This window comes from Sminthopsis crassicaudata, chromosome 3, assembly GCF_048593235.1.
Source record: "Sminthopsis crassicaudata isolate SCR6 chromosome 3, ASM4859323v1, whole genome shotgun sequence".
Taxonomy (NCBI): Eukaryota; Metazoa; Chordata; class Mammalia; order Dasyuromorphia; family Dasyuridae; genus Sminthopsis; species Sminthopsis crassicaudata.
In genome coordinates, this window is record NC_133619.1 from 372,019,448 (window position 1) to 372,041,087 (window position 21,640).

The 21,640-nt window shown below is 38.2% G+C and overlaps 1 protein-coding gene and 1 long non-coding RNA gene across 3 annotated transcripts in view; one reads left to right on the plus strand and one right to left on the minus strand.

Moving 5' to 3' along the window:
• Nucleotides 1–9,434, minus strand: part of LOC141561810 (uncharacterized) — a 30,366-nt gene extending 20,932 nt beyond the window's left edge. Inside the window, exon 1 of the long non-coding RNA XR_012488165.1 lies at nt 9,366–9,434. This is a non-coding gene — a long non-coding RNA (uncharacterized LOC141561810). The remainder of the gene's footprint in view (nt 1–9,365) is intronic.
• Nucleotides 1–21,640, plus strand: part of SLC35F5 (solute carrier family 35 member F5) — a 94,483-nt gene that overhangs the window by 6,260 nt on the left and 66,583 nt on the right. The gene's annotated exons all lie outside the window — the stretch shown is intronic.

Below are 21,640 nucleotides of genomic sequence, written 5' to 3' on the forward strand. Positions count from 1 at the left end.
AGTCATGTCCCTGAGGTTAAATATTCCCTATAAAACCTACTTATGGCTATCCCATGACCACACTCCTCTGGGTCAGCCCACCACAGCATTCTGCCTTGTGGCATCTTTTCCCTTTCTCTACACCATGTGGTCTCCCCTAATTGCATTGTTTTGTGACCCCATTTCTCTTCCTTATAGCTAACTAACTCTTTTACAATAATGAGTGCCTTTTAGGATTTAGCCTGCCAGTTAAGGGCATGCCCCAACCTCATGGGGTACTCCTACTGAAAATTTTGAGTTCCATCAAGCAACTTATAAAAGCCCTTTCCTTACTAAATATATGTTCTCTCAATTCTATAACAAATCCAGTGTCTTTGTCATCTGGTCAGTAATTATTTTAACCAGGGCCTGAAGTTTAGTGTGTCTATTCAGCATATAAATTGGAGTTCTGTACCCTCAACTTCCATCTATAACAATTTAGGATCACATTTCTTTGAGTAGCTTCTGGCATATTCTTTTCAGAAGATCTATCAGACAATCTTATCTGAATTCAAAACTCCAAATATTAGCTACAGTCCCAGAAGATTTAATCTCAAATAGCAAGTCTCATTAATCAAAATTTCAGGTGAATTTAGCTCTCAAGAATCACATATCCTAAACAAGTATTGACTGTAATCTTACATTGATAACAGGAAGAGATTAGTGTGTTATGGAAATGGTGAGGGGGGTCACCATTTAATAAAAAAGCTGGAGATAGCTCTAGAGAAAAGCAGAGTTTATTGTACATTCTCAGGAGAAGGGAGTCCCACCCCTCGAGCAGACAGTGGAAGAGAGGAAACGCCTCCTACCACTGACCCTCATCCTCATTGGCTGAGAGTCTTACATTCTAAACACGAGATCTACCCAAACTCTGAAGTAGATGAAGCCTTACTCGATTTTCACAACTATCATGAAAGATCTCACCTCATCTCATTCAGATTCATTCTAGAAAATTAAGTTTTTTAATATCTAAATATATGGATTTTAAATTCAACATTACACACATCATTTACTTTAAGATGCTCAATAACGAATCAAAACATGTTATTAACCCAAGTTCAAAGGGACGAAGACAGACTACTATTCCCAGAATCTCTCTAAACAATGGGAACAGTTTTAAAATGACTCAATACAACCAATTAAAACACACATACAATATGCTAATTTTACATTTAAAAACCCTTTCAGAAATAACATTAATAACTGCTTCATTCTAAAAACTGTTAATTTCCTGTTAAAACTGTGAACTTCCTCCAATTGAGGAAGGCCTATATAAACATTCTCACATCCTATCTAAACATTCCTAATGGCAAAGTCAATTTTCGCCTAGTGTTCTCAGCCTCCAGATTGAAATCTCTGTCATCAGTAAAGTCCTTCCACTCTGCTTCTTCTAGAACTTAGTAAATGCCCTATTCTACAAATTGCAAAAGGTGTTGCTTTATTTCCTGAAAGCTAAAAAGGGATGAGGACAATATATAATTCCTTTGAAACTTATCCTTTGTCTGAAAGGATGGACCCTCTCTTTCCCCAACCAGGGTAAGGCATTCCATACAACATTTCAAAGAGTGATCTATTTAAAGGATGATCTATTCTTCCTGAGGAAGGTGGATGCTAAGGGATATGTAATTGCCATTTTATTCCTAAACACATTATGTCATAATGATCATGACATTCTGTAATACCCTAGCAGTAAAATGGATTCCACTGTCCCAGTCTGATCTTTCAACTAACCTCATTTGGAGAAATGATTTGTTCAAGGAGGATTTTGCTGACTCCAGATGCTGTGACTGAGCTCAGGGGAAAGGTTTCCACCCATCCAGTTAAGTGATCTACACTAGTGGTTCATTTCATTGCTATAGCCTAACTGCATCTTGATTATTTCTTTTCTTTTCCCATGTGATGCTATAAGCCTAATGGAAGTTGATGCAACAGAGTGGGGCCTAGAGCCCATGGGATCTAGTCAGGATACAAAATGCCAAAATGGCTGTGCTTCCTCCCCAAGGCATTAGTAGCCTACTGCTGTTCACAGGTATTCCTTGAGCATGTCAATTGGCAAGTCAAGATATCTTTTCTTCATTAAATTTTCATTTTAAAAATTATGAACTTGACAAGTCTCAACAAATATAAATATTCCCATATATTAAAAACAGGAAAGGAGGTGTATGTAGAACCTTGAAGAGGACCATGACATCAGGGAGGTGATGCCATGATGAGCAAGTAAATTGGATTTAAATAAGGAAGGGCTGTGCAAGGGCACCTGCCTCACTTTCCCCTCCAGAATCACCTGGATCTAGTGACCAACTATAGATCAGGAGACTGAAGATGGCTCAGGATGAAATGGGATACTTTGGCTAAGCTAAGTCTTAAACAGGTCTCAGTTTGACTGAGATCCAACCCATTCAGTGATTAAGACTAGGTAACAATTGAGGCAAAGGATCTTCTCTTTCACTTAGTCCAAAAAAATCTAAATAAATAAGCAAATGAATAAATGATTCTGGAAGAGGAAGACCCTCAGGACTTTGGTTAAAGCAGAAATGACTGCTATTTACATTCAATCTGAGTCAATCAGGTCCTAGACAATGACCAAATGGGACTTGGTCTAGGACCTATGGGTAGAACCTATTGTTTTGGGTTTAAGGCCTGGTTCTTAAGAAAGAAAAATAGCCAGTAAACCCCAAGATATCTTGGGGAGAGATTCAGAAGTGCAAAAGAGAGGGAAAATGCTTTTTAGAATATCTGTAGGTTAGGGTATGACACTCTATTTGGACAGAGGGAGGAAAGGAAGGGAGAAGGGAAGGAAGTATGGAGGGAACTAGGGGAAAAAGTGTGTGGGATAAAGACCACCTATTCAAATAAATAAATAAAAAATTAAGGAGATTTCTCAAGGTAAAAACAGAAAGAAATTTTATTATAATCTCAAGAGAAAGGACAATTCCTTCTCACAAGCACTTAAACAAGAAGCAAGGCACAATTAACGACAAGGATTAAATATGGGTCTTGGGTAACACTCCCCATAGGCTGGACCTTTGTCCTGATTAGTTAGAACAAATGTCCTCACATTCTAATTTATAAATGAGGAAAAATTTCTAGCCCAGCCACATCTTTAGGATTACTAAATTACCTTGTAGGGGAGTTTTAATGCCAAGGTGGCCCTTAGTCTCATAAAAAACAAAGCTATCTGATCCGGGAACTCTGGAGAAAGAAGCTTGGCCCTGGGGTACAGCTGATCTTAATTCAATTTTTAGAATACTGTCTTTATCTTGTGAGATAGCTTTCACAGTTAATTTTGATGAGGTTAGTGGTAGGTTCAGGGTTCAGGGAACCAAATGAAGAGGTTTGGCTCCCTTTGAATCCCTAGGATTCGGTGCAGGGCAGAAAATTGTGGGAATCCCCTTCTGGCAGTGCAGAGGTCCTTTAGAAAGGAATTTACAAACCCAAAAAGCTGGACTGGTGAAAGAAACTTATTATTGGCATTGGGAAGTTGGCTTTTGCTATGGGTATGCATGAATAGAAAGACTGAATTATTTGGTGGCAAAGTCCCGACAGAGAAGTAAAGTTTCTAGCAGAGAAATCCCAACAAAGAGGTATAAAGTCTTGTTAGGGAAGTAGGTGAGAAAGATAAAGAGGGGGTAACACTGAAAGAGAATATCATTTCAGCGGGCAGGGGGTTGCAGCTTATGCCAGAGAGAGAGATTTCCTTGGCATGTTAGGTCCTCTGCAAGGACTGAGCCCCAAGTTGGCTCATTTTATAATAGTAGAAGCCTAGGCTAGCAGGTCTTGAGGAGGGCTGGGTGCAGTTTGAGCTGATATCAGAATAGAAAATGTTGGAATTGAATGAATGTCTCTGGGCTAATCTTCACCTCAATAAGGATCTTAATTAGTAGTGAGTGTTATCAATGGGAGTGGTGCCGGGCTCTCAGGATAACAGAAAGAAGCTGTTTATCCTGTTTCCCTTGGGTGGGGTCTTTTACAGAGGCCAGAAGTCAAGGAGACTTTCTCCTTGAAGGAGTTTCAGAGAGAAATTTGGGGTCCCCCTTCAATTTCAGGCTCCCCTCCTCAATTTCATTTGGAATTCATTTGGAATCTGTGTATAAAGTTCCTTCTTTCCCACTCAGTTTCTTAAGGGCCCGATTTAGGGCAAACCAAACAGCATATGGGGAAAGTCCCAGCTCATTTCTGGGAACAGTTCTAATTCTTTAACAGAGCAATAGGCAAACGTTTGGTCCAAAGCAATTTAGTCTATAATATCAATTGAGTAATCTGTTTCTTAAGAATCCAATTCATTCTTTCCACTTTCCCTTATGAGGGCAGATGCTCAGATATATGGAATTGCCACCCAATTTGCAATCTCTTCCCCATTATTTTTTATAAAACCTTAGAAATAATGTTCCATTATCAGAATCAATAGTCTCTACTAATGGAGGGAACTATGAAACTGTCCTGACTTAGGTGAGAGGACTTGAACTCTTGAGAAGCTTTCCTCTGACGAACACCCACCCTTCAGGGCTGTTAAGTGCTTTCATTAAGATTAGCCCAGGTCCACTCCCTACTTAGCTCAAACTTAAGTGGTCCCATTTAGCTGGAGATCTGGACCTGATATCTCTATTGAGCTGAAAATTAGTCCAGAACCACTCTACTTAGCTCAAACTTAAGTAGACTTATTCAATTAGAAATCTAGGCCTGGGGGCAATGATAATTGCATTCAATTGAAATTTCAGTCTTAGATTCCCTATTTAAAGGGCAATTTGGGGGCTCATTTCTTTGCAGAGGCCTACAGTAGGAAACATGCCATGCCAAAAGATATCTCTCCCTTTGGCACAGCTGCCTACCAGGACCCCTGCCTGCTGAGAAGACATTCTCTTCTTAGCATTAACTCCTCTTTATCTCTCTGCCAGAATTTCTCTGCTAGACCTTTATTTTTCTATCAGCACCTTGCCACTGAAGAAGTCAGTCTCCTAGCAAAAGCTGACTTCTCAGTGTCAATAAACTTCCTTTTACCAGTCTAATATTTCAGGTTCGTGAATTCTTTCAGATTGGACTTGCGCTGACCAAAGAGGGGTTCCTACAATTCTCTGCACTGCCACTGACCTCATCATTTGGTTCTCTGACCAGGAATGACCTCATCACTACCAAACCATACTAAAGTATAATTTGTTCCAATATTATACTACTAATTTTTAAAGCTTTCACCCATCCCCTACATCTCAGTTTCTCACTGGCGTAATTTCAAAATCTAACCTAAATATTCTAGAGCCAGACTCCCTTCCTCTGGAGGGATGCCTCCTCAACACCTTCCCATCTATCTCTAGACATATTACACACTCTAAAGACACAATTTGTGATTTTGGGGTTCACTGACCTTGGAGCTTGTGTTCTAATGGGGTCACTGGTTCGGGGTCTTCTGGCTTTGAAATCTGCCTCAGAAAACTCCCAAACTATTACCACTCCTTAGCCAGATAGCTTCTAACCTCAGAAAACTCCTATGCCCAGTCTGTCTGATTCTGAATAGACTACTTCTCAGTTCATTGCTGACTTAAGATCTAGTGATAATCAAATTCAGAGACCACCTCTTAAATTATCTGGAAATTACTTCCTAGCCTTATCCTTGGGCTATAGAATTAATATATCTATGATTGAAAATTGTATATCTTTTTACTTCAAGTTTCTTTACTGGATTCTCTTAGAATTCAATCTGCTTGGTAATGGCATCACATTACTTTCAATAAAATTTTGCCTGTTCACTAGGAGATGGGTCCAACCTTTCGATACCAGTCTGGGACTTTTGGAGTTCCCCTTCTTAACCTCAACAATTACATACATGCAGATATGCCAAATTTTCTTGCTTTTACTTTGTTAAAAGGAGAAAGCAAAACAAACCTTAAAATTAATATTCTAAATAGCTTTGGACTAAATTTCACAAAATTTATACCACATATCCAACTGGGATGACAATGTTAAAGAACAGCTCATATGATTTACAAATTGCCTATTACACAATTTAGCAAGCAACAAAGTAACTTAAATATATCTCATCTAATTAAGGGATATAAGCATGTGACTTATTTAAGTTAATTACCAGAGAACCAAAAATTTTAACTTGAAATCAAATGCAGAATTAAATTTCTAGGAAATTTCAATGTCAATGCGCACATATTTCTAAAATCCTATACCAGAATAAACAAGTTCAAAAATTTAATTAATAGTAATTATCTCATACAATTTCAGGATCAGAATTCCAATTTAAACATCCTCCCCAAAATTTAAAGTGGCAGAAAACTGCCCTTTCAAGTCTGTCAATAGGGCTAAGAATTTAGCAGACTTTAAGATCCTGGGGGAAGGGGGTCTACCTTACCTTCTATGCCAGAAATGCTGTGTAGGGGGGCCCATGACAAATATGTTGGGGCACCACTGAAAACCCTAGAAAATTCAGGCCAGCTAGGAACACCAGCCTAGCCAGGTTAGATTCCAACATATGAGAAGCTTGGAAAATCTCAGAGAGGGTATTTTTGTTTTTGTTTTGTTTTTCCCCATAAACCTCAAATTCTGGCCCTCAGAAAGGTTTTAATCATGTAAATTAGACCTACTTAAAATACAATAGACAAACTCAACTGATAGACGGTGCCAAGCAACTTAAAACTTAGTTTAAAAAAAAAAGAATTTTTTTAACAGCTCTGTAACTTTAACTATTTTTAAATTTAAGTCATTTTTTAATTTTTATTTTTTAAATTTTAACTATTTCTGCAGACCCAAATTAGCCAGTTCTAGATCCACAGAAATGTCTTTTTTTTTTCTTTTTGGTGTGACAGTTAAACTTTCCCTATCTCAGAACTAGTCCTTCCTCTCTCTAGCTAAAAGCTATTTGCATAAGTTCAATTATATACAAAACAAGCACTTTTTTAAGTTCCAAAAAGCCAGATTTTTTCTTTTGTAATTCAGTTGACTGAGAGACACTTAAAAGACAAATACAGGCTCACACACACACACACACACACACACACACACACACACAAAACTGCTTTTCCAAATCAATCAAATTCCCTACTCAACTTTGGAGTAGAAGCCTAGAGGGGAGGTCAATATTGAAGGCTTTTTTGAATTTATATACAACCCTCTGGGGATGGACTGTTTCTCTGAGTGAGCTTAGCACCTGCCCAAACAAATCAACAGTATTAAATCCCTATACATTTTGGTATTTCATCCCCATTCTTCCCAGGATACCAAAGAAGTTTAGAACCAATTTCCTTTCCTCTGGTTCACAGTATTTCATCCTCTTTGAATGGAGGATTTACTCTATCTTACCAAAGGAAAATAGTGTTATGCCACAGTTCCCTTTTAACGTCCTGATCCAGTTTCCCTAATTGTCCTATTCAGTTACTCTGACTCAGGTTATAACCATTCCCTCTTAATGTTAGGATAAAGGTCTTACATCTTAGACCTTAAGCTATAGTCATTCTCTCTTAATGTTTGATGGGATAAAGGTCTTTATCATTAAAATATCAGGTGCCTCTCCAGTACCTCCCTCCATTATGCCTGCCTCTATTATGTCATCTTCGCCTTAGGTTCCTCCTCCCATTAGATCATCCCTATCCAGGTACCTCCCCCATTATGTCATTGTCCTTGTCACACTATAAAAGAATCTTGTGTCTGACATTCAGGGCTGGATTCTTTGAGACCATAGTCTCCTTCAACTCTGCGACCAAACCATGTATCCATCTCTCCATGTAATAAATTCTGTATTAAATGCTTTCTAGTCTCTATCTTGCTTAATTTCTCCAGCATTACAATAGGAGAATCCTTACAGATTTCAATTGCCTAAGATTTTCCTGGTATCCAGGTGGCTCAACAGTTGCTTGACAGAGGAGAATTCTCTTACAAATAGTCTCCCCCCTATTCACTAGTTCTTCCTGTTCAAAGGGAAGTGGGAACCTTTTGCAAATTGTAATTGCTTAAATTCTCCCAGTCCCAATTCCAGCCACCCAGATGGCTCACCAGTTGCTTGGCAGTGTCTCTCCTCCTGTCACCAGTTCTTACCTTCTGGCTGTGCTGCACAACTTACCCAACTTATTTCAAATTTTTCTCAGCTGGCTTATTTCTTAATCTGAATTAATTCTCTATCTTTGCTAGCCTGCTGCTGTTTTTGCTTTTTCTCTGGAGGGCACCTGCCCAAGGATTTGGTACAGGAGAGACCTCACAAACAGGAAATAACCTGGTACAAGTCCCCAAACTATGTGGGATAGCTTCAACCACAAAAACAATCAGAGTAAGAAAAAGCAAAAAGGGATTTATTACGATCTCACAAGAAAGGGCATCTCCCATCTGAAAAGGTGTTTGTCAGTAAAAGGAGCACAAAGTAAAAACTGCAAAATACAAGATTAAATAGCCTGAAATCAGAAGTTCCCAAAGTACTGACCACCCTTTCTCCAAGCCTGGGCTTTTCTCCTATTGTTTGGGTAAACTCAGGCTTATATTCTAATTGTAGAAATCTAACCCAGAAATAAGAGAATAAAAAAGAGGAACTTAAATGCTAATTAAGAGGTGGTAAGAAACAAGGGAACAAACATTTGCAATTTTTTTTTTAGCTGTGGCTCTTTTTGTTATTATAAAGCCTCAAGTCACAACTAATGTATGGTTTAAGGTTATATTCCCATGAGAATGTCTTCATTCAGTTAATTCTACACATATTTGCTGGGGAATTCTGGAGAGCTTGAAATTTACTAATTTACTCTAACATCTTCCCAGAATCCTTCCCCCTGCAATAGACTTGTGATGGAAAGAGTCATCTGCATCCAGAAAGAAAGGACTGAATATGGATCACAACTTAGTATTTCTACTTTTTTTGTTGTTGTTTGCTTTTTGTTTTCTTTCTCATCTTGTTTCCCTTTTTGATTTGATAATCGTGGAAATATGTATAGAAGAATTGTATGTGTTTAACATACTTGATGTTTATGTTTGCATATATTTTGAAGATAAAAAGCTATTATATTTTAAGAAAAAGAAAAGAAACTATTAAAGATTCAATCTTTTATGGTAATTACATAGCATAATGGATGGTAATCTTGTTGTGCCACAGTTCTCTTTTATTATCCTGACTCAGTTTCCCTAAATTACCCTTCCTCTGTTTCCCTAATTATTCTGCCTCAGTTTATAATTGTTCTGTTCAATCCTGCAAAACCACCTCTCCCTCTTTATCAGAATATTTGATAAGGATAAAAGATTTTATGTTTTAGAATATCAGAACGCCTCTCCCCATCCCAAGCTATTAGAATGTCAGATACCATCTTAACAAGATGCCGCTCCCCATCTCCGGGGTGCCTCCCCCATTATGTCATCCCTCTCCAGTGACTTACCCCACCCTGTTAGAGTCCCTCTCCAGCTCTCAGCACCCTGACTCCATCCCTGCCTCAGTCTAACCCCTGAGTCTGAGCCACGTGTATATATGTCACTGAGAACTCACATTGTTTGCTGGATTCTTGGAGACAATAGTCTCATTCAGCCCTGGGACCAAACCATAGATCCATTTGGTCCCAGTAAATCTCTCCTTTTCAAATAAATCTAATCTATATCTTGCCTCAGTTTCTCTGGCATTACAGTCTCAGAGCCACAAAGACCTGGGTTCAAGTCATACCTTTGATGTACCTTGGTTGTATAACTGCAGGCAAGCCACCTAATTTCTTAGGCCCCTTTAGATGATTTTATAATTTTCAGAGGAGATACCAACTTGTATTGGGAAATGAAGTTTCCTCATCTGAGAGCTCCATATACCAATTAAATCAAATGTCCAGTCACTAGCCCTAACTCTCATGTTAGATAGTAGCTCAGACTGGTAAAGGGGATAGATCTTAACAATAGTAACTAGCTGACTTGCTAAAATAAAGCTACTTTCATGCCATCATTGGCAGGAAAGCAAGAGTTGTCTACCTTTATAGTAAGGCAGACAAACAATATAGTCCATGAATATCCTCTCTAGAACAGTATCAACATGTAATTCAATATTGTGTATATGTTTTCTTATGATGATAATAATGATGGAGATTAGTAAGATAGGTCAGAACAATTAGAACCCCAAAGTCACATTCCAGAGGGTATTCCTCTAGAACAATAATTCCATGATCTTACTGATGTGAGATCCACTTGTACAGAATTTTAGGCAATTTTTATGTGTATTTTTTTTTTTTTTAACATCTGTTATACCTAGCTAGTTTCCTATCATCCAATTGTAATGCCATACTTTGGTCTGAAAGTGACTTTTATTATTTATCTATGTATATATTGAATTATCACAGTAGAGTTTAAGCTTCTTGAGAATAAGAATTATTTCAGTTTTGTCTTTGTATCTCCAGTGTAAAATATAGGGTCAAATACATAGGAGGTGCTTAGTAAATTTTTATGGAATTGAGTTAATTTCAATATCAATCAATAAGCAATAAGTAACTACTGTTTGCCAGGCATTAGTTTTTTGACACTGGGAATACAAATTTTAAAAATGAAACAGCCAAGGCATTTCTATTTTATAAGGGCAGTCAAGTAGTACACATACATACATAATACATACATGTAGAATACATACACACATACTTACATGTATATATTAAACATATATAAGTATATGTGTATGTATATATATAATCTATGTGTATATATACATATACACATAGATATACTGTATGTATATATGTTTATACATATATTACCTATATGCATATTTATATGTATAAAAAGAATAAATACAAGGTAGTTAGGGAGCAGATGGGGGTTCAGAAGAAGCTTCCTATAGAGAATGGTGCTTGAGCTATGTCTTGAAGAAAGAGAGGAAGTCTGAGGCAGAAGTCAGGAAGAAATTTATTTCAGACATGGGGGATTGTCAGGAAAATTGAATTGAATGTATGCCTTCAGCAGAAGTTATAGGTCAAACATACAATTATAGATTTGTACTAGAAGTAGCCTGCAGTTGCCAAAAGCTGAATGTTAAATTTTCAATGTGAGCCCTTACATCTCAGAAATGAAAAAATGGTATAAATCAGTTTGATTTATTGTTGTCTTGATTGTCTAGACAATAAAATGATAGAGAAAATATTAATAAAGCAGATCATACTTTAAAAATATGTCATGCCTTTTCAGAGTTCTGGTTATTAAATATTTACCATCACATCCGTAGTTATATGAGATCTCAGAAGTCATCTAATTCAATCTCTTCATATTTATGTGATCAGTAAACTAAGGTTCTGAGAGAAATCATATAAAATTACAGATTAATAACTTATATAGCCAGAATTAGATAGTAGGCCCTATGATTCCTGTGAAGTCCGAGTTAGCTCCCTGTTGACCCTCAGGATCAGCCAGAGTCAGGATCAGCAAAAGTCCTTGGTTTTTAGGGGAAGAAGTAAAGGAGATGGACGAAACTGCCACAAGCTCTGCACAACCTCCCTTTTCCTCGTTCTCCTCCAAAGTGACTCTGGATTGTCTTACTCCACTTCTTAGTCCCTCCTACAATTATCTGTATACACTAAAACATCTAGCCAGCACAGCATAGTGAGAAAGGCCATTTTCCAAGCATATGCTAACTTTACCAGTGAAAGGATTAGGGTTTACCCTGATGCATGGAGTATGAGTTGCTCTGTGATCTTCATTCTTGTAGGAAAATTATGTTCTACAGTGGAATTAGAACCATGGAGGGATTACCGTCTGCTGTGTGATCTGCAATAGGAGAGAGTATAGCTTCCCATGGGATGTGCGATGCTAGAGGAAATGGGATTTGCTCCCCTAGAGCAGTGATCCCTCCAAATGTCTAAGCAGGTTAGAAGAATAACTTTCATCCTTCCACACCAAACTAATTCCTAGAAAGAAAAGACTAGAATACATTCATGCTTCAAGTCATTCATTGTTCTTTCAATCTTGAGAGAGGTTTATAAAATTGGGCCATTAAAATAGAGGATTAGGTTGGATTTTAGTTGTAGCCAGAGATGCTTCTATTACATTTTTCTAACAATTATGAAGCTGTTCTATCTACATATATTCTGAGTTTTTCCAGTTCAATTAAATTCAGGATAGTTCTATTCTATTGAACAAATATTTGAGTTATTATTATGTGCCTAGCCCTATGCTGCACTCTTTAACCATTAGAAGCAAAGGATAAAATTGGTTTCTGTACTTGAAGTTTCTAAACTCATTGATGAGACTAAGAATACAACAATTAACTAACGGTATAAGACAGTAACTAAAAAAACAAAATTAGTTTGTACATAATAAGTTCAATTGAAGTTCAAAGAAGAATGAGATCAATGTAGGTTAAATTGGGGATGGTATAGAGTAGATGAGCCTTGATTTAATTAAAGGATGAATGGAAGAATTAAGTAAAGGCATGTTAAAAGGAATAAGTATGGGATATTTAGAGAACAGGGATCATATTAAACTTACTGGAGTATTTGTCTCATAATAGAAAGTAGTAGAAGAAAATTTGCATAGATTGAAAGATGGGGGATATCAGGCATGATAAATGTGGGCATGGATTTCAGAAAACTATCTGTGTCCATGTTAGTTGCTGGATTGTTGTGGTTTTGTTTGTATGTTTGCCTAACGTCCCATCAGCTGGAATTTAATGTTTTTCTAGATAATACTGAGTAACAGGGCCAATGTAGGAGAACAATCAGTGAGAAAGACAGAGAAAGGAGCAGAAAGAAAGGGGGGAGAGGGGGAGGGAGAAAGAGTAAGAGAGACAGAGAGAGACAGAAACAGAGAGAGAGAGAGGGAGGGAGGGAGGGAAGGAGGGAGGGAGGGAGGGAAGGAGAAAGGGAGGGAGGGAGAGAGAGAGAGAGAGAGAGAGAGAGAGAGAGAGAGAGAGAGGAGAGAGAGAGAGAGAGAGAGAGAGAGGGAGGGAGGAGGGAGGGAGGGAGGGAGGGAGAGGGAGAGAGAGAGAGAGAGAGAGAGAGAGAGAGAGAGAGAGAGAGAGAGAGAGAGAGAGAGAGGGAGAGAGAGAGAGAGAGAGGGAGAGGAGAGAGAGAGGGAGACAGAGAGGGAGAGAGAGAGAGGACAGAGAGGAGACAGAGAGAGACAGAAACAGAGAGAGAGAGGGAGGAAGGGAGGGAGGGAGGGAGGGAGAGAGAGAGAGAGAGAGAGAGAGAGAGAGAGAGAGAGAGAGAGAGAGAGAGAGAGAGAGAGAGAGAGAGAGAAACAGAGAGAGACAGAGAGAGACAGGAACAGAGAGAGACAGGGAGAGAGAGAGGGAGAGACAGGGAGAGACAGGGAGAGAGAGAGAGAGAGAGAGAGAGAGAGAGAGAGAGAGAGAGAGAGAGAGAGAGAGAGAGAGAGAGAGGGAGACAGTGACCTCAACCTCCTGTTTCCTGATGTATATTATTTTGTGCTCAGTATCAAACAGGATATTGGGTATGGGATTGACAGGGGAAAAAGTTGAAGTGGAGAGAGATAAAAATTGGGGAGTCAGTTAAGAAAAAGGAAAATAAAGGATTGCTAACTGGTGATCAGTGCAGAAAAACAGGCAGCAGGAAGGGTGGGGCATAAAACCAGTTTATTCATATAATCCCCGAGCTTGTGAAAGGCCTCCATGGATTTTGTCATATGGATGTGTTCCAAATTATAGGGGAGGAGAAGTCTGATGGAGATCCAGGCTGATGAATATGAGAAAACCATCAAAGATATGTATATATCACTAGTCCGTGGGAAATGAGGCTGGATTTAGTGTGCACTAGTCTTTCTGCTTAAACATTGAATAAGTTATCATGGGGGAAATTTTCTCTGAACCCCAAATTCCAGATTCTGCTAACCTTTGACTATCATGATCTGAATGAGGATGCACATACGTGGTGAGGGACAAGGGAATGGAATGTCATTATCTGTTATTCCAAGTTTTCAGATACTTTTTGTCTCTCACACTGCTGTTGCATAGCTTCAGAATCTGAGATACTCCTAGCAAAAATGTTATGCCATTATGCATGATTACTGAAGGAAATGATACTTAAAAGTTGTTCAGGCTTATAATTTAAAGCAGATATTGATAGAACTGAAAGGAATTATGGAACAATAGAATTTTAGAATTGGAAGGGACTAGTGATCAACTTCCTCATTTTACAGATGAAGAAAGTGGAGCCCAGTGAAGTGACTCATTAAAGACATAAAATTAATTACTGACAGGTGTCTTAGTTAGAACATCTGTTTGTCAATTTGTGGCCCAATAAATTCTTCAGTGGGGGCAGCTAGGTGATGCAGTGAATAGAGCATCAGCTCTGGAGTCAGGAGGACCTGAGTTCAAATTTGGCCTCGGACACTTAATACTTCCTGGCTGTGTGACCCTGGGCAAGTCATTTAACCCCAAATGCCTTTGCAAAATAAATAAATAATAAATTCTGTAGTGATTTCCAAATAGGTATTCAGGTGTGAGGAGGTAGTTCTGAGGATATCATAGAGATCAGAAATTTGGCATTCTGTTAATTATTAATTAATTCTATTAATTAATATTATTCTATTAATGATAGAGTAAATTGAGGCCTGCTTGTTGCTAGGGAGGGAACCTTTTGATGAGCTAGTAGATGAATACAGTTTGGAAAACATGGATTTCAGAAAACTATTATCTCCATATTAGCTTCTGGGATGTTGCTGCTGTTTTTGTTTGTTTTCAACCCTGTAACCGCTAGTGTCCTCCTTCCCAGAGTTTTATGTATTTCGCATATATACATGTGTGTATATCCATATACAATTGATATTTATATTGATATGTTTTCATATATTCTTGTTGTCTCCCCCTTAGAATGTAAGCTTATGGCAAGTAGATATCGCATTCTTTGTACTGACATTCCCAGAGCTTGATCTAATACCTGACATATTTACAAATTCTTATTGAATAATCAAGAAATGAGAAAGGAAAAAAAAATCCAAGAGATGAAAACTTCTTCCCCTCCTCCAACAATACTAGAAGAAAGGACTATGAAGTTCATCTTTGGTTGAGTGGGAGATATTTTATATGCCCAAATATTTGTAGGCTATCATCCAAATGTACTTTTGGCTTGGGTTGGCTAATTGGCAAAATTCCATCCTAAATACATGGGCCTTGGTATAACCAGGTAAGTAATCATGTTTGTAGCAGATGGCAAAGGTGTAATTTCCATTTCAGAGATTTGTTGAATTGTCAGTGTCCTTTGCTCTATACATGTAACTTAATGCCAAGGTTTAATGCTGTTCCCATAAAATCTCTTATCCGTCTCTTCCTTTTCAGCCTGACAATTTCAGCCTCTTCCCCAAGTCTTTGTCTTCTTTTTTCTGAGCAACTCATTTCATTCAGCAAGCTGCCCACTACTATGTTTTATTTGGATAATAATGGATAATAAAAAAAGTACAAAATGTAGGACCTAGTTTAAAATCTAATTAAGAAGACAAGATTCACATATATGAAATAATCAGAAAATTATCCTAAGACAACATACAAGAAAATGAAAGATAATGTGAAGTATGGTGAGGTACAGATGTGAAAAAGCACTAAGTTGGGAATCAGAACAAACACCTAGATTCAAATCCTAGCTGTGCTCTGATTTGCTATGGGATCTAGGACAAGTTACTTAATTTTTCTTGGTTATTATGTCTTATTTGTGAAAAATCAGAAAAAATAATACTTGCAGCTCACAATATTTATATGTATATGTATGTGTATTAAATATCTATTTAAATCATAGCTCATGACCCAATCACTAAATATTTCTTTCGTCATCCCAGCCAGGGGTCTCAGTTCAAAGACAAAGATAATTAAGAGTATAGCAAAATAAATGCCCATTTGTACATAGGGGTAAACTCATCCACAGCTCACTATACCACTAGTGGGAATGGGAACATGAATAGTAGGAGTCCTGTATGAAGAGGAAACACATATAAAATACATGTGCAACCTGACCAGGAATAGAATGTAGCCATGGCAACTCATATTGCTGGAGCAGCATTCACACTTGGACATCTCTCTCTCACATTTCTCATCTTCAGCTGTTTTTTACCTTACAGAATTATAGAATCTGATGTTCATTTAATGTCATTGGAACCTAAGCTTTTTTTCTTCTATTGTTGCTCTGCCACTGGCTGGTATCTCTGTTGAACTCTCTTTTGAGTTTCCATAGTTGCTACCCTAGTTGCCACCCTTGATTCTTTGCTGAGTTATAATTTTTAACTAGACTTCCTCAGAGATGGGGTGAAAATACTCTTTTAGTTCCTATCCATAGTAGCTATTTCAGCTCTTTTGTGATTCAAACTTTTGGCCACAGCCAATCAGGAAGTCATCCTGTGCAGTTTTTAGATATTGAATGAGTTGTTTGTACTCCTTTTCATTTACTTCAGCTATTACTCTTTGAATTGTTTGTTTTTTTAAATTAGGATATAAATATTCTTTTCAATTCCCATCATGCCTCTGGTCAATATATGAGTCCATCCAAATTACACCTGAGGGAACTTCACTTAACTAGGCTTGGGGGAGTGACAAGTTGGTGTTAATAACAAAATAATCTTTTTTTTTTTTTTTTCCATATAAATGTGAAGTCTTAAGAATTGAAAAATTGAGAGTGAGAAAAAGTTCATTGTGGGTCTTCATTTGTATAGAAATAATTTTCACTGGACTAATTGTGTTTAAAACTGTTCCTTGCCAGTCAATAAAAAGTTGTCTATTCTGTTGTTGCTTTGATCATAACACCAATTCTTTCCCCACTATTATGGTTCTCAATTAACCTAAGAACAAAGACCTAGAACTTTATTCATTCATGTTTCACAAAACCAAGATTTATAATCTAATTTCTCACTCTCTAGCCCATCCCCTTTATTCTGCTCCAGGAAATAAAAGTTACTTAAGCTTCTGAGAAAAAGACTAAACCTGGTTCTTATAATGGACTCTGACAATTCCACAAGTTCTTTCCCTTTGTTGAAGGGTGAGATACCCTAATAACAATGGGGGTCCTCAGGCAGGTATTGCAGGTTTTGTAAAAGAATTCGCAGTCCCAATCCCCAAGCAAGGTTTAGCAAAAAGGGGTTTATTTTCACTGAGAAGCTCTCTCTCAGTGGGCCCCTTCTTGATTAGGAAGACAGCAAAGATTGGGGGGACAGAGTTTTGATTTTATTTAGTTTTCTATATCTTGGGGTTAGGGAGCAATTTGAGGGACTAATTTCCAAATCAAAGGGTGATGATTGTTTTCAAGGTCAAACTGATTCCCAAATCAATTGCAAGTGGGAATTTCCCATGGGAACCAGGTAGGAGGGTAGGGATTATTTTAGGAATTTTCCCCAGAGGTTGGGAGGGATTGAGATTCAGCATTTTTCTAACCCAGGCCCACTGCTCCCCCCCCAAAGATCAGGGGAAAACACAGAATCCTATTACATCATTCCTCCCTCATGCCCCCAAATTCACCCCCAAATTCACTTGAGGCAAAGGGAAGGAGGTCTCATCTTCTGTAGCTGCTTCAAGCTGACAAGGGCCATAGAGCTGTCCCTATGGTCAATAGGAGTTCAGGCCAGGAGGGGAAGTGCGCCATTTGAAGATGGCAGCAGCAACATCTACAGGAATGAAGACTCATTCAAACTGAATGAGTAGTTGAAAGTTTGTGACTTGGAGCCTGGAGGAAACAAATCTCACAAGCTGATTAAAAATGGCAGGTAGGGAGGGCATCCAGGGTGGAGATGGAGACATTTGGGAATGGGACCTTTGCTAATAATGCATCAGGTTCCATCTGTGGGCTGCCTTGAGGATGCTGATGTCCCACCCAATAATCCTGAATGCCCCTCCCACTGCCTGTAGAGCTCTCTAGCCTGAAAGGCTAAGAAGAAGTTAACACTCTACTGGTAGGGACCACAAAATGCTAGGAGCAAAGTTGTCATCCTTGGAGTGGGAAAGAGTTAGGAAGACTAGAGTGAGGGATACTTTTGACCAGGATTTGTGAATCAAAGGTCCTGGCTTCCTGAACTGAAATGCCTCAGCCATGAGGGGCTGGAATCTGAAAGGAATTACAGATCAATAGGAAATACAATTTATTAAAGAGATCACAACTCATTTCAGCATTTTTAATTTTCAAAATATGAGTCCAGTTGAGGAAAACTTCAAGTTTGACTGAAGCTGGAATAGTCAGAATGATCTTCTATGGTCCTTTCCACTTTATACCCAGAGGGTAAGCACCTTCCAAGATTTCAAGTATACCATATCCCCTGGATTTATAGGGGTAATAGCCTGAGTGTGAGCAACTGTAGGTTTAGAGAGATGCTCATTTGCATCTTCAGAAAGGGCCTTCTGGACCTCACCATCCTGTATGACAAACTGAGAGATCAAATACAGTTCTGGATGTACAAGAATGTCAGAGGTTAAGGGCCTCCCATACAGATGTTCAAAGGGGCTCAGCTTACTGTTCTCCCAAGGTGCAATGCAAACTCTAAGAAGTCTTAATAGGAGATTCTTCATCCAATCTTCTTGAGTCTTTAAGCACAGTTTAGTAAGGACTCGCTTGAGGGTGTGATTCATTTTCTCTACCTTCCCAGAAAACTGAGGACACCAGGCAGGGTGGAGGTGGTAAGTGATTTTAAGTGCCTCTCAATGTTATTGATTATCTGAGAAGTGAAGGCTGGAATATTCTTTCTCTGCAAGGAGCTAGGCAGGCCAAATTGAGGTATGATCTCTTTTAGCAAGCATTTGATAGTGCTTAGGATGATGATCTGGGAATCAGGTCAAACTGATTCCCAGATCAATTGGAGGTGGGTGTTTCCTGTGGGAACCAGGTGGGATCATTTTAGAAATTTTCCCAGAGGTTGGGAGGAATTGAGATTCAGGATTTTTCTAACCCAGGCCCACCCTACCCCCAAAGATCAGGGGTACACAGAGTCCTGTTACATCATCTTCTATTATTAAAAAGCTACTAAAATCTAAAAGCATAACAGATAATCAGGAACTCTAAAAGATAAAATAAAACAAAATAAAGCCAGAGCTCTGAGTTAAGACTCATAATTAAAAGTCAAGACTCCATTTTGGGAAACAAGTAGATACTTAAGGCTTAAGCACTAAACTGATTCTTGAGTTTGTGTTCTGCTCTTCACTTCACCTCTGATACTGAAGAGGTCTAGATTTAGGGTGGTTAGGGGACCATATGATGAGATTAGGGTTCCTGATAGTCAGGGGGTTAGATGATGAGGTTAGTGGCAGATCTGGGGTTCAGGGAATCAAATGAAGAGGTTTGGCTCCCCCAAACCCCTTGGGATTCGGTGTGTGGGTAGGGAGTTTTGGGGAACCCCCTTTTGGAGGTACAGAGATCATTCATAAAGGAATTTATGAGCCCAAAAACCTAGATTGGTAAAAGAGGTTTATTATAGGCATTGAAAGTCAGTCTTTGCTATGCATGAATAGAAAGGCTGAATTCCTTAGTGACAAAGAGAGATATAAAGTCTTGTTGAGAAAATAGGTGAGGATAAAGAGAGGGTAATGCTGGAAGAGAATATCATCCCAGCGGGCAGAGGTTTCCTTGGCATGGCCTGGCATGTTAGGTCCTCTGCAAGGAGAGGATTTAAAATTGCCATTTTTTAATAATAAAGTCTTTGGCTACAAACCCTCACGATGAGGCTGGTGGGTGGAGTTTGAGTTGGAATTGAATAGAAAATTGTCAGTTCAATAGGGTTGGAATTCTTATTGCTGGTTATTTGTCCTTAGTTCTTGAAGATAAATGACATCAGGAGGGTATCTTGTATGTGAATTATATATGAGTGGGGAAGAGCTGTGCAAAGTTTTCAGCCTCTCTCTCCTCCAAAGTCTTTGAAGTCCAATTGGAGAGAAAGGTTGACATGATTCTGATGGCCTGGGATGCATTGGCCTTTCTAAATTAAAGTCTTTTCCAGGTCTCAGTTTGTCTGAGGCCATGCCCACTCAATGACTAGGGGCATTGAAACTAGGGAGTTGAAACAAAAGATGACTCAATTTACCATCACAAAAATAATAGTCTAGAAGGTAAATAGCAATACACTTGCTATTTACACTCATTCTAAACCATTAAAATCTAGACAATAAGCCAGAGAGGTTTAAATTAGGGCTTCAGTGAAAACTAAAGAGATTTGGATTAAAACATAATGGGCTTTTAAAAGCCTGCCTTTTCGGAGCTGTCTTTCAAGAAATCAAAAATGAAAACCACTCAGCTATTGTGGCTTCTGATCATGGTTGGTGAGATGATCTAAGTGGCCACTCTGAGGCAATTTCCTTTTCCTGTGACATTAAATTGGTAAGGAAGAAAGTTCCATTAATTAACTACTTGGAAAGGTTTTGATTTTGTGTGTTTTGTTTTGTTTTGTTTTTTTCTCAGCTTCCTCTCCATTAAGGGAAAGAGCCTAAACTAAGGAAAAGTCAATTACTGACACAGCACTGCACAGCAAAAGTCATTGCTATGGCTTTAGGGACATCCTTTATAAAAATAACTAGGAACTAAGTGGTGAAGTGGATAGAGTGCTGGGCCTAAGGTCAGAAAGACTAATCTTTCTGGGTTCAAACCTGGCCTCAGACACTTATTATCTTTGTGACTATGGGCAAGTTACTTAGCACAGTTTGCCTTAGTTCCTTATCTGTAAAATGAACTGGACAAAGACATGGTAAACACTCCAATGTCTCAGCCAAGAAAACCCCAAATGAGTTCACAAAGATTTGGACGTGATGGAAAACCATAATTCTTGCTGCCTGGTTAATGTCTTGACATGAAATATGGATAAAGATGCAAGATATGGAAATAACAAATATTTTGTGATTGGTATTTCCACTCCAGCACAAGCTGAGAAACAGGAAAGGTTAATAACTTAAGGTTAATAATAAACAAAAAACCTGTGAATATAGTAAATATATGGCCTAATTAGGACCTGGTTTGGAGGGATATTATATATTTTGCATGGATTCTTTTTGGATTCTTTATTAGTATTTATACAAGAATTTAAAATTTTCTAATATATCCTTAGTGATAGTTTCTTGTCTCACCATCACTCTCCAAAGTACCTATATTTGAGGATTTATACTAGAAAATACCGCATACCACTTTTGTTTCAACCTGTGGTAATCTTTAGGTGCCCCTGTAGTTGTAATAGATTTGTCTTCCAGTGTTGGAAAGGGGCCTGTATTTCCCTCCATCCACTAAACTCTATAAATGTATTGTGTATACATACATACAACATGTATACAAGTAAAGTCTATATAATAATACCCTCTACCAATACACATTCAATAGGTAAGTCCCCAAGGGTCATTTACACTATAAAGAAGTTGTAATTTGTATATGATCATAGAGAAGTGATTGTTAACCTATGTTCTCTTAACTCCAAGCCCAGCATATTAGGCAAACTTCCTCTACATATGAATACATGACATATAAATGTCCATTATATATCTGTATATATTATATATATGTGTGTGTGTATTACATATGTGTATAACACATATATACATACATATATATATATTCTCTCTCTCCTTGTAGTCCATAAAAGGCTCTGGGAGTCTACATACTAATTCCACTCATACTGGTAAGTCACAGTTTCAGAAGGCTATATCTCCTCTTTAGGACTCTAGGTATAATCCTGAGAGTTTGGGGATAATTCTGCTATTTCTACTCTTGCTCAGAGGCCCTATCTAGTGTCTGTT